This window comes from Panulirus ornatus, chromosome 13, assembly GCF_036320965.1.
Source record: "Panulirus ornatus isolate Po-2019 chromosome 13, ASM3632096v1, whole genome shotgun sequence".
Lineage (NCBI taxonomy): Eukaryota > Metazoa > Arthropoda > Malacostraca > Decapoda > Palinuridae > Panulirus > Panulirus ornatus.
This window is the reverse complement of record NC_092236.1, coordinates 41195051-41208205: the sequence shown is the minus strand read 5'-3', so window position 1 is coordinate 41208205 and position 13155 is coordinate 41195051.

Here is a 13155-nt window from a genome sequence, read left to right as displayed (position 1 = left end):
CAATACTAACCTCTCTCCAAAACATTTTCCATATTCCCTGACGTTTGCTAATATTCGCTCACTCCAACTTTCATGTGCCATCTTTATCAACTAACTACTGCACCTTACTTTTGTCCTCCTGCCACTCTATCTTGTACATCTCCCAATCACTCGCACTTTTTCCTTGCAAGTAACGCCCATAAACTTCTCTTTCGTCTTTTACTAACAACTCAACTTCTTTATTCCACTACTAAGTGCCCTGTTTCACATGCTCGCTCCACACCCTCGGAATGCCTCACACTTCTCTCTTACACAAAAGCGCTGATTCCTCAAATACCTTCCACTCCTCCGACCACTCTCCTTGTTTCGTTTACTCTCATCTTTTGCCACTCGTCACTCAGTCTCTTGTGGCATCTTACCAGACAGCCTCTTGTCCAAGTTACCTACTGACTCACTTTCACCACCCTCTTTCTAAAGCCTCTATAAACTTCACCTTCCCCTGCACAGAGTTAGTGATCATTTATTTCATCAATTATCCCTCTCAAGACATTCACATCCAAGGTTCTCTCTTTTGAATATCTTTCTGTTAGTCCATAACCCAATAATGCCCATTTACCTTTCCCTTTCTCAACCACTTACTTTCATGTACGTTTCACTCACCAGTCTCATTACACAACTCTACAAGATGTCCATCCTTTTCATTCACACTGAGTACCTTACATCCCAATACCCTCATCTACTACATTATCCAATCTCACATTCAAATCACCCAACACTCCATCCGTCGCGCCAGCATTACTGACACATTCACTCACCTCCCCCTGAAACCTCACCTCTCTTTCTCACACCTCTCAGTGCACTAACGTACTAACAAATACCCACCTCTCGTAATCTACTTTCATTTCTATCCACATAAGTCTGATGTTCACTTCCTTACACTTTTTCGCACATTCCCACAGTCCCTCTTTCATTTAAAGTACTGCCCCTTCCTTAGTCTTTGCTTTCATCTGAACCACTGACTCTTCCTCTTCGACATTCCTAAATTGTTCTTTCCCCTTTTCCCTTGAGTTTAGTTTCCCTCAGAGCTAGAACACGGAGGCTCCTCTCCTCAAACATAGTAACTTAACCATCTTTTCCTTCTTCTCATCATAGTTGCATCCATACACATTCAGACCATGCTATCGAGGAGAACGAGTCTTCCTCGCTTGGCACCATTTGTTCAAACTTTTACACATTCAAACATAAGACTGAGAGGGTTTCTAACCTCCCGCTCATGCCTCCTCAAGTCGCCTCCGATGGCATGCAAGACGTTGGAATCAGTTGTCTCCACTATTTACTGCTTGACATTGTTAAATAGACACATTAGCAAGTGGTCGAGAATGGTAAGCGAGCACCTTATCAACTGTCAGGAAGTGACAATCTATATATTATTGACTGTCTCTACAAGTAAACAAATACCTGAGGAAGTGATAACTATATTATCATTAACTCGTAATCAACAGTAAAGAGATACATTATGGTCGGATATCAAGAAGGAGGTAGTCAAAGTCAATAGCCAAGATAAGATAATGTCAAAAACTCAAAAACCAAGACGAAAAAGATCTTCCAAGACAAAAGAGAAAACGAAGAAGTTTTCAAAGTCAGAAACCATGAAGAAGGTCGTCAAAATCAAAAGCCAATACGAAAAAGGTTGTCAAAGTAAGAAAAAAAAAGTCGTCATAATCAAAGGCCAAGAACAAGAATATCGTCAGTCAAAAGTCATGTCGAAGAAAGTCTTTCAGAGTCAAAAACAAAAACGAAAACAGTCGTCAGAGTCAAAAGTCAAGACCAAACGAAGGAGGTCGTCAGAGTCAAAGCCAATCTAATCTAGCGGACGCACTACAAGTAGTAATAGCATTTTCGGTTTCCCTGCCTCTATCCACGGATTTTCAGTGTTACCAATATTTTGTGGTCAGTTGCTTCTTCATGATAGAGACATAGGAGTACTGCAGCACCTGCCCCGTTAACAGACTGTTGATAAACTTATGTCTTTGCATACTGATGGGGCGGATATCATCATCTAAGACAAGTAGTTTCGTTCGTTTCGCTAAAAGCGTATTGTAAAACTGACTGTCGGAATGGGTCTTCACTATAGGCCTCCTCTCCTCACTCTGTTCAATGTGTTCCGTATTAATTTCTTTTTTTCTGCTCGAAGAACCGAAGTTATTTCTCAGATTTCATTTCCGTCCATCGGGTCATTCCTTTCCCCCAAGTGGCGATACACAACTAAGACTTCGGCGTTCGTGTTCAAGTCAATAGGAAACCCAATAAGAGAATATTACGAAAAAAAATAATATATATATATATCAGGTCGAAAGATTGGACAATACACAATGAGGAAACCTTACCTCGCGTCAGTATACGATCAGGGAGGAGGAGTGCCAGACCTCTGACCATTAAGGTACGTCAGCCAGCAGACAGTGCCCGCCTCTCTATTGTTGTTCGACACCTGAGCTCCTGATTCTGTGCTACCGTCACCTGCCTTCCCTAAACTGGTTTTGTTATCAACACGCCTAGACAAAACGGGCTCCACCTTTATCCAACGATCGTAGACTCGACTTGTTCATTGGTTGCTTGTAAACTGACATTGAATGTAATTTTTTTGTCCACTTTTCTTTATTTTTTCTTCTTAATCTTCTATTTCTTGTATTACTGATGCTGCCATATAGCCTACCTTACTTGTACTACCATAGAAGACTTATAATCATATGAGTAATGATATTCATTTTCATGTCCTCTCAAAGCCGAGCTCAGCTGAAAGAGTTTTGAAACTATTCGTAGATACTTTGGAAACCAGTTGAGTTGACATTTGGCCGACGCTGCCATAAGAATCGTGAGTTGACATGTGATCAATATTAAAGAAGTAAAGAGAATGACAAATATGTTTCTATCTCTGTATCAAGATTGCCAGTGACAGGGACAACGTGCATTGCCAGTGACAGGAAACAGTTAATGTTTCAAGTGAAAAGGACAGCACAAGATGGCAGTGACAGGGATAGTTCAGGGTGCCAGTAACAGTGACAGTACATGTTGCGAGTGACTGTAACAACACAAGGAGCCAGTGACAGGGACAGCACAAGGTGTCACAAGATGCCAGGACAGTAAGGTGCTGGTGACAGATACAGCACTAGTCGGGTAGTATGTTCCCTGCTGAGTACTCCTTGTGAGTCAAACTCACTTTCCATATGTTCTTTGTGCATTAGTTAAGATGTCTGCTTTCCGCCGTCTAATATCATCAGTATAAGTGATTTAACATATATTCAAAATTCTATGGCTGTAAAGCAGCGTGATGAGATTCGAAAATATGTACCAGGGACTTCAAACCGTACAGTGAGCTTTGGAATCAAATCTGGACACTGGGATCAGTATATATACAGTTCAGAACTATAAACCCACAGTATAGGCCTCCGGCATACTAACAAGGTTTTGATTTATCTTACTTGAATTTTGAACTCATGTTATCAGGTTCTGCGTACATGCTCGATTCTGAACCCGGATATCTAGCCTTTGAAACCCAAATTCTGGTGCGACAAAGAACTATTCGCACGATTCTCACGTAGTAAGCTTACCCTCAGACATGTTATGGTGGTGATTTTACGCTTTCTTTAGAATACGAAAACAGATCTATTAAAGAAACTTGTTAAAGAGTTCTCCAAGAAACTCTCATCAGGTCATGAGGGTTTTGACCAAAAAAATCAGTGTCTTGCTCATGACGATAACTTCTTTAGAAATTCAATTGGTGAGGATAATGGCAGTTTCTCATCATTACAGGCTATCCGTGCTGGCGTTTCTGAACACGTAATTGAGTAGAATCGTTTTGTGGCGGAGGAAGGATATGGGGGCCAAAGATAAGGAGGAAGAGAGAGGAAATCTATGGTGCATTACATAAAGGCCGAAGAAAACTATCATATGGTATAACGGAAGGTGTAAAAAAGTTTGTCAAGAGTTAGTTCCATGAAGATATGATCTGCCGACGGGTACATCACCAAAGAACCGAGATCAACTAAAAATTATCAAACCTTGTCTGTGCAATATTGCAGAAGATTCCCCGTTCGCCTGCATATTAGAGTCAGCTCCCCTGGGGGATTAACCCCTCTGACAGCCATCTCGGCTCCGTAAATCCCTACCTCTGCGATTCTCTATTAGTCCCTTACCTTAAATCCCTGAAATCTTTCTTTCTGCGAGAGAGATCTTTGGCTAAATCCAATTGGCAGATTACAAGTTTTGCAAAGCCCTCCACTTAAAAATGCATCCGTCGGAAGATGAAAAGGCTACGCGCCGGTTAACGTAAAGTCTAAAATCTACTGTCGAGAGAATAGAAATCTAGGTCATATATGGAATGCAGACTGCTGGCAGCGCTTCTCCCAGAAACGGTTAAAATTAGCTGCATTAGGGGCGAACGAGCTTTAACGGTAAATTACCTATCAAACGTCGCCCAGATTGACGAGGTAATTGTTGTTGCTGTAGTAGGGAGAGCGACCATACACAGCAGGAAGACAGAGCTAGACAAGGGCCGAACAGTCGTAGGTAAATTAGCTGGTAAGTTTTCTTACATTCAAACCACAGATGATGAAGACACTCAGGTAAGATAAGCTACTACAGTCTTTCAGAAGAGTAGCTAGTGAGTGAACCACAGACTATCATGAAGGTTGATAGACATAAAATCACCGTCAGGCAGTGCAGGACACAGGGTACATGAGCCATGCACTACTCAGAAGAAACGCTTAGCTAAAGAAGGAAACTTTTGTATTTGTAACGGTGATCTTGACACTGGTTAGTGTGTCACCACCATCATCTTTACAGCAATCTTTGACAACATTACTGAGGTCTGGAATCCCTTCTTTGTAAATATCCTGAGCAGAAATTTGGTTGGGTTCTGGAAGCATAAAGAAGACTGAATAGTGTAAAAATTCCCACCCCCATGGATCTTAGCAGTCCCCCCCCCCCGCTTACACACACACACACACACTCACAGACACACATAACATCAGAGATGCATTTCCTATAGAACAGCGCTTCGCAAACGGTGTGGCACGACAATATCCCAAAAGTGCGTTGGTTGCCCCAAAGTTCCTTATTCCTAATTAGGAAAACAAGGTTTAGCTATTACTATCTTTATGAACAACAACAATATCTAGCTTATGAAAGTATATTTATAACTGTGGCGTTGTGCTAAACATGTACTGTAACTGGGACAATGAAGCAAAGTAATCCTTCATATGTTCTCATCTAAATTTTTTTTCCAACTCGCTATACCTTTTCCCCTTGACCGTGAAAATTCAAGACATTGATAAATTCATTTGTTTTCCTCTACATATCAAGTATGTGAAAAAGATTATCGCTTTCTTTTCTTTTACTAGGTAATGGTTAATATCATTAGAATACTGGAAAATTTGATTTAGTGTGACGTGGGGTCAAGCAAACTCGAAAATGTGCCGAAAAGTAAAAGAAAAAAAAGATTAGGAAGAACTTCCTCAGAAAATAATCCGTATTAGAGAAAGATAACGAATCACCTTTGTGCAGGTATGATTCCTGTGGTCAGCCTTTCTTTATTACCATCTAGACCGTTAACAAAAAGACAGATTGTAGAGAAGACTTACCGGAGCACAGCCAGCCAGCATCAGAGGATTTATTCATATGTTGGAGAGTTGATGCATAGATTGTGAATATTCATCGTTCAAATAATGATGAAAGTAGTGACAGTTTTGAGGACGACATCACCCTCGAGGTATCTGCTGAATCTACTCGATGTTTTAAAGGCATGTGATGTGACGTGATTTATGCACAATCATTAATGCTGATATTACTAATTATGTGGAAATTATGCCCTGGTATTTGTGTGTTTGTTGATAGGATTGTCAAATGCATTCATGCCACAGACATGAATGTGACAGTGCAAATATATTATTCTTTTTAATGGATAATTTAGATTGATAGTTAATATGATTTCTGTGTGGATATATACAGCTTCCTATTAATCTTCAACATGCTGAAAGAGGGATGCTGATGACCTGATGACTCATTTAACACAACATCTTCGTGACAGTGTCATTCATATTTCTTTTGATCTGTGATGACTGTCGGTGCCAAAACTAATGCGGCCGTTTTCAGTATGCTCGATGTTACAGAGAATTTTGAGGACCCTCAACAGGTAGGGGTCCATCGATGCAGTTTCCGGCAAATCTGTTGTCATTTTGGTTAGATTATGGGAACACGTGAGAGTGACAGGTAAGAAAAGACTTGGTGGACTTCTTCGAGGTTGTCTGCTGGGGAATATAAAAATATAGTAATTCCTAAAGGCTTTTAGATAGAAACAGGATAGTAAAGTGGAAGGTTTCAAGAATGGGTCACCTTGAAGTGAGAAAATGGTAACATATATGACAGCACCTATGAGGAAATTAGATCCTATCACTGGCGGTGGTCCCTGGATTAAAAGGCTGTCAGATTACATTGTGGGTGACATTGTCCCTCTACTAAGCTGAACAAATGAAGCCTGTGGCAGGTGTAACCTTAGCTTATAATAATTCAGTATCAAGAAAGATGAATCTCAGATCACCAAGAACCACCCACTTACCTGTTCAGGATGTTACTTGTACGGACGAGTGTGCAGCTGCTCTTTAAAACACCTGACATTGAAGTGTGAAGTTAAGCCTGATGATGTTTGAGCACTGAACCCTGTCTGCTTCGCAAAATGCAAATGGCCCATTTTGTTGGGTAACATAGACATGGTTATGGTAAATAAAACATTCGAAGAGATGTTATAAAACAGCTTGTCTGTTCGTTAACATTGCTAGAATCTGGATAACAAATTCCTAGCAAGTGAAGCTGCAGGTGAAACGAATGTACGTATTCGGAAAAATAGTCCTCTCGACAAATTTTCTTCCAAGTCTTTCCCTCCCGAAAAGGTAACAGTTCTTAAGTAACTTTCGAAACACTTGTGCGAGTGCAGTAGGCATTAGTGGAATCCATGATTGGCTGTGACGTGAATATCAGATGATAAAAGTGTTTGAAAACTCTCCCACACCTTGTGGGGAACCATCTTCGTGAACGTTTTTGAAAAGTAAATTTGTTCTTAGACGAGAGGTCACTCAGCTAGTGTGCCTCAGGGACTCCTTAAGGCCCATATGTCTCCTTAACCCGGCTTTTAGAACTCGTTCGTGAGCATCATGCTGAAGTTGAGGAATCACCAGTAACTATCTTATACCAAGTGACAGACGGCCTCATCACTGCAGATCATCAATAGACGGACTTATATCATTATTGGAAAAAAGTGTCAAAAGTTGCACTTACTAGCGAGAACATTACTGACGATAGTCACGGTGAAACACATGGTATTACAACGCTTATGTATCGAAGAGCTGTGAGCACAACGCTTACGTAAGAGCTGTGAGAATATGAATGCATGCTGATTATGAGAGACGGGTTTGATTTTCATGTCATCCTGACCTAATAGAAGAATTGAAAAGATATTGCTTGGACCTGTATCGCTACCCAGTTGGTAGGACCTAATTTACTAGTTAAAGTTTCAGGCCTGGATGACATTTACCTTTACACGACTGTCAAAATTCCTGATGATAGCAAAAATTTATTCATTATATCCTCAGACATCTTGAATCTCACAGTCCCCTCTCTGATACCAAAATGGTTCTGTTGGGCGAGATCCACTGGTGATATTCTTTCCTATTTTGTTAATGTTTAGTCATCATCCCCTGAAATATTTTGGAGAATCCCATGTAGTTACCCTTGATGCATCCAAAGCTTTTGACAGGGTGTGGCACCGGGATCTCATCTCAAAGCTCCTCTATTCTGGCTTCCTTCCCTCGCTTTGCTCCCTCATATCTAGCTTCCTCTCTGGTCGATCTGTCTCCACGGTTGTTGATTACTAAGCCTCTTCCCCTGTCTCCATTAACAGCGATGTCTCTCAATGTTCTGTCTCCTAAAATTTTTTCTTTATCAAAGACTTCCTTTCTTCTGCAAATAACCAAATGCATTCACACTTGGGCAGGATATCTCAGTGGGGTAGACGAAATCTGTTTAAGGTAATGCCTCCAAGACCCAATATCTGCCCATTTTTATATCGGAAATTACTCAAAACTTTCCTTTCTCTCTTGACGGTTCTGTCATTCCACCTCTTGACTTAATAAATATACTTGGTATTACTATAACGTCCAATCTCTTGAAATCATACGTTACAAATGTAGCTAAGTCTGCCTCAATGAAACTGGAGGATCTGTTTAGGTGTCGAATTTTCTTTTTTTCCGAACAGTTGCTCCGTTTATGAAAAAAAAAGGACTGATCAGTCCTTAATCGAAAAAGTTCAGTCAAAAGTGGTCTGACTAATCAACTCTCCCAGGCTAACTTCAAAATTGGACTCACTTGCTCTTCTCCTTAATGTTGCTTTACTTTGCCTCTCCTATAGGTATTACTTTGGTTTTTGCTCCCAGGATCCGGCTACTTGTGTGCTCACACCACTAGTTAGACCACTCAGTACTTGGCAAGATGCTGCATCGCATGATTGCTGTGTGACCGTTGGCAACTCTGGGATGTGCCGTTGTACTATCAGGCTTTTCCCTACACAACAAAGCTTTGGAACTCTCTCCTCTCATGTTTTTCCTAATAACTATGGACTAGCAATTTTTAAAACACAGACTTTTCGCTTCATCAAAAACTCGTAAGTAGATATTTTCCTTTGTTTCCCTTCCTTTCATTAACCTCTCCATGTCTCAGTTAAGACCCGACCTTGATGTGGAATCTTATCCGCGACTGGAAAACACCCCCTCACCCCCCAAAAAAAATAGATAAATAAATGAATGGATAAAAACAAATTAAATGAATATATAAATAGATAAAACAAAATAAAGAAATAAGTGAAGAAATGAATGATGAATGAAAAATTTTGCCTGCGCAATACGGTAACAAACACGCACACACACGCGCACACACATACACATACTTATTTTTTTTTCGTATATATATATATATATATATATATATATATATATATATATATATATATATATATATTATCCCTTGGGATAGGGGATTAAGAATACTTACCACGTATTCCCTACGTGTCGTAGAAGGCGACTAAAAGGGGAGGGAGCGGGGGCCTGGAAATCCTCCCCTCTCGTTTTTTTTTAATTTTCCAAAAGAAGGAACAGAGGGGGCCAGGTGAGGATATTCCAAAAAAGGCCCAGTCCTCTGTTCTTAACGCTACCTCGCTAACGCGGGAAATGGCGTATAGTTTAAAAGAAAAAAAGAAAAATATATATATATATATATATATATATATATATATATATATATATATTTATTTATTTATATATCTATTTTGCTTTGTCACTGTCTCCCGCGTTAGCGAGGTAGCGCAAGGAAACAGACGAAAGAATGGCCCAACCCACCCACATACACATGTATATACATAAACGTCCACACACATAAATATACGTACCTATACATCTCAACCTATACATATATACACACACAGACATATAGATATATACACATGTACATCATTCATACTGTCTGCCTTTATTCATTCCCATCGCCATCTCGCCACACATGAAATAACAACCCCCTCCCCCCTCATGTGTGTGAGGAAGCGCTAGGAAAAGACAACAAAGGCCCCATTCGTTCACACCTGGTCTCTAGCTGTTATGAAATAATGCACCGAAACCACAGCTCCCTTTCCACATCCAGGCCCCACGGAACTTGCCATGGTTTACCCCAGACGCTTCACATGCCCGGGTTCAATCTATTGACAGCACGTCGACCCCGGTATACCATACCGTTCCAATTCACTCTATTCCTTGAACGCCTTTCACCATCCTGCATGTTCAGGCCCGGATCACTCAAAATCTTTTTCACTCCATCTTTCCGCCTCCAATTTGGTCTCCCACTTCTCTTCGTTCCCTCCACCTCTGACACATACATCCTCTTTGTCAATCTTTCCTCACTCATTCTCTCCATGTGACCAAACCATTTCAAAACACCCTCTTCTGCTCTCTCAACCACGCTCTTTTTATTACAACACATCTCTCTTACCTTATTATTACTTACTCGATTAAACCATCTCACACCACATATTGTCCTCAAACATCTCATTTCCAGCACATCCACCCTCCTGCACACAACTCTATCCATAGCCCACGCCTGGCAACCATACAACATTGTTGGAACCACTATTACTTCAAACATATCCATTTTTGCTTTCCGAGATAATGTTCTCGACTTCCACACATTTTTCAAGGCCCCCAGGATTTTCGCCCCCTCCCCCACCCTATGATCCACTTCCGCTTCCATGGTTCCATCCGCTGACAGATCCACTCCCAGATATCTAAAACACTTCACTTCCTCCAGTTTTTCTCCATTCAAACTCACCTCCCAATTGACTTGACCCTCAACCCTACTGTACCTAATAACCTTGCTCTTATTCACATTTACTCTTAACTTTCTTCTTCCACACACTTTTCCAAACTCAGTCACCAGCTTCTGCAGTTTCTCACATGAATCAGCCACCAGCGCTGTATCATCAGCGAACAACAACTGACTCACTTCCCAAGCTCTCTCATCCCCAACAGACTTCATACTTGCCCCTCTTTCCAAAACTCTTGCATTTACCTCCCTAACAACCCCATCCATAAACAAATTAAACAACCATGGAGACATCACACACCCCTGCCGCAAACCTACATTCACTGAGAACCAATCACTTTCCTCTCTTCCTACACGTACACATGCCTTACATCCTCGATAAAAACTTTTCACTGCTTCTAACAACTTTCCTCCCACACCATATATTCTTAATACCTTCCACAGAGCATCTCTATCAACTCTATCATATGCCTTCTCCAGATCCATAAATGCTACATACAAATCCATTTGCTTTTCTAAGTATTTCTCACATACATTCTTCAAAGCAAACACCTGATCCCCACATCCTCTACCACTTCTGAAACCACACTGCTCTTCCCCAATCTGATGCTCTGTACATGCCTTCACCCTCTCAATCAATACCCTCCCATATAATTTCCCAGGAATGCTCAACAAATTTATACCTCTGTAATTTCAGCACTCACCTTTGTCCCCTTTGACTTTGTACAATGGCACTATGCAAGCATTCCGCCAATCCTCAGGCACCTCACCATGAATCATACATACATTAAATAACCTTACCAACCAGTCAACAATACAGTCACTCCATTTTTTTATATATTCCACTGCAATACCATCCAAACCTGCTGCCTTGCCGGCTTTCATCTTCCGCAAAGCTTTTACTACCTCTTCTCTGTTTACCAAATCAATTTCCCTAACCCTCTCACTTTGCACACCACCTCGACCACTCTATCATCAAACACATTCAACAAACCTTCAAAATACTCACTCCATCTCCTTCTCACATCACCACTACTTGTTATCACCTCCCCATTAGCCCCCTTCACTGAAGTTCTCATTGATTCCCTTGTCTTACGCACTTTATTTACCTCCTTCCAAAACATCTTTTTATTCTCCCTAAAATTTATTGATACTCTCTCACCCCAACTCTCATTTGCTCTCTTTTTCACCTCTTGCACCTATCTCTTGACCTCCTGCCTCTTTCTTTTATACATATCCCACTCATTTCCATTATTTCTCTCCAAAAGTCGTCCAAATGCCTCTCTCTTCTCTTTCACTAATAATCTTACTTCTTCATTCCACCACTCACTACCCTTTCTAATCTGCCCACCTCCCTCGTTTCTCATTCCACAAGCATCTTTTGCGCAAGCCATCACTGCCTCCCCAAATACATGCCATTCCTCCCCCTCTCCCCTTACCTCCTTTGTTCTTACCTTTTTCCATTATGTACTCAGTCCCTCCTGGTACTTTCTCAAAGAAGTCTCCTTCCCAAGCTCACTTACTCTCACCACTCTCTTCACCCCAACATTCTCTCTTCTTTTCTGAAAACCTCTACAAATTTTCACCTTCGCCTCCACAAGATAATGATCAGACATCCCTCCAGTTGCACCTCTCAGCACATTAACATCCAAAAGTCTCTCTTTCGCGCGCCTATCAATTAATACATAATCCAATAACGTTCTCTGGCCATCTCTCCGACTTACATACGTATACTTATGTACATCTGTCTTTTTAAACCAAGTATTCCCAATCACCAGTGCTTTTTCAGCACATAAATCTACAAGCTCTTCACCATTTCCATATATATATTTGTATATATATATATATATATATATATATATATATATATATATATATATATATATATATATATATATATATATATATATATATATATATATACATATATATATATATATATATATATACATATATATATATATATATATATATATATATATATATATATATATATATATATATATATATATATATATATATATATATATATATATGTATGTATATATATATATATATATATATATATATATATATATATATATATATATATATATATATATATATATATATATATATATATATACATATATATATATATATATATATACATATATATATATATATATATATATATATACCATACGAACCTCCAACAGCCAGGATCGAACCCGGGACCCCTGTGCAAGAGGCGGGAAAGCTAACCGCTAGGCTATGGGTCTGGCTAATAGGAAATAGATATTTGAATACTATGTACTCGAATACCCTTCGTCTCACGTTGGTGAGCAACGGGGTCTACACCGGTCATTTCCCAACAGGCGCACATAGCCAGCAGATAGCATTTTACCGAACCTAACTGTACAACGCGGAGGTATATGAAGACGAGGAAAGTGCATAGAAACGCGCACCTTCATAGAACATACAAACCTCCAAGAGCCAGGATCGAACCCTGGACCCCTGTGCAAGAGATGGGAATGTAACCGCTAGGCTGTGGGCCTAGCTAATAGGTAATAACTATTCGAATACTATGCTCGAATACCCTTCGCCGTCGTGGATGATATAATGATTTGTCGAACCTAATCACGTGAATATTGTTGTCTACAGTCTAATTGAGTCTTCACCTACACATCGTTCAAATCACTGGGAAAAATCAGCACATTCAAGGAAACGAAATACGTCCACCTCAGAAAGCAAGGATAACACTGAACCTGTGTAGATAACATG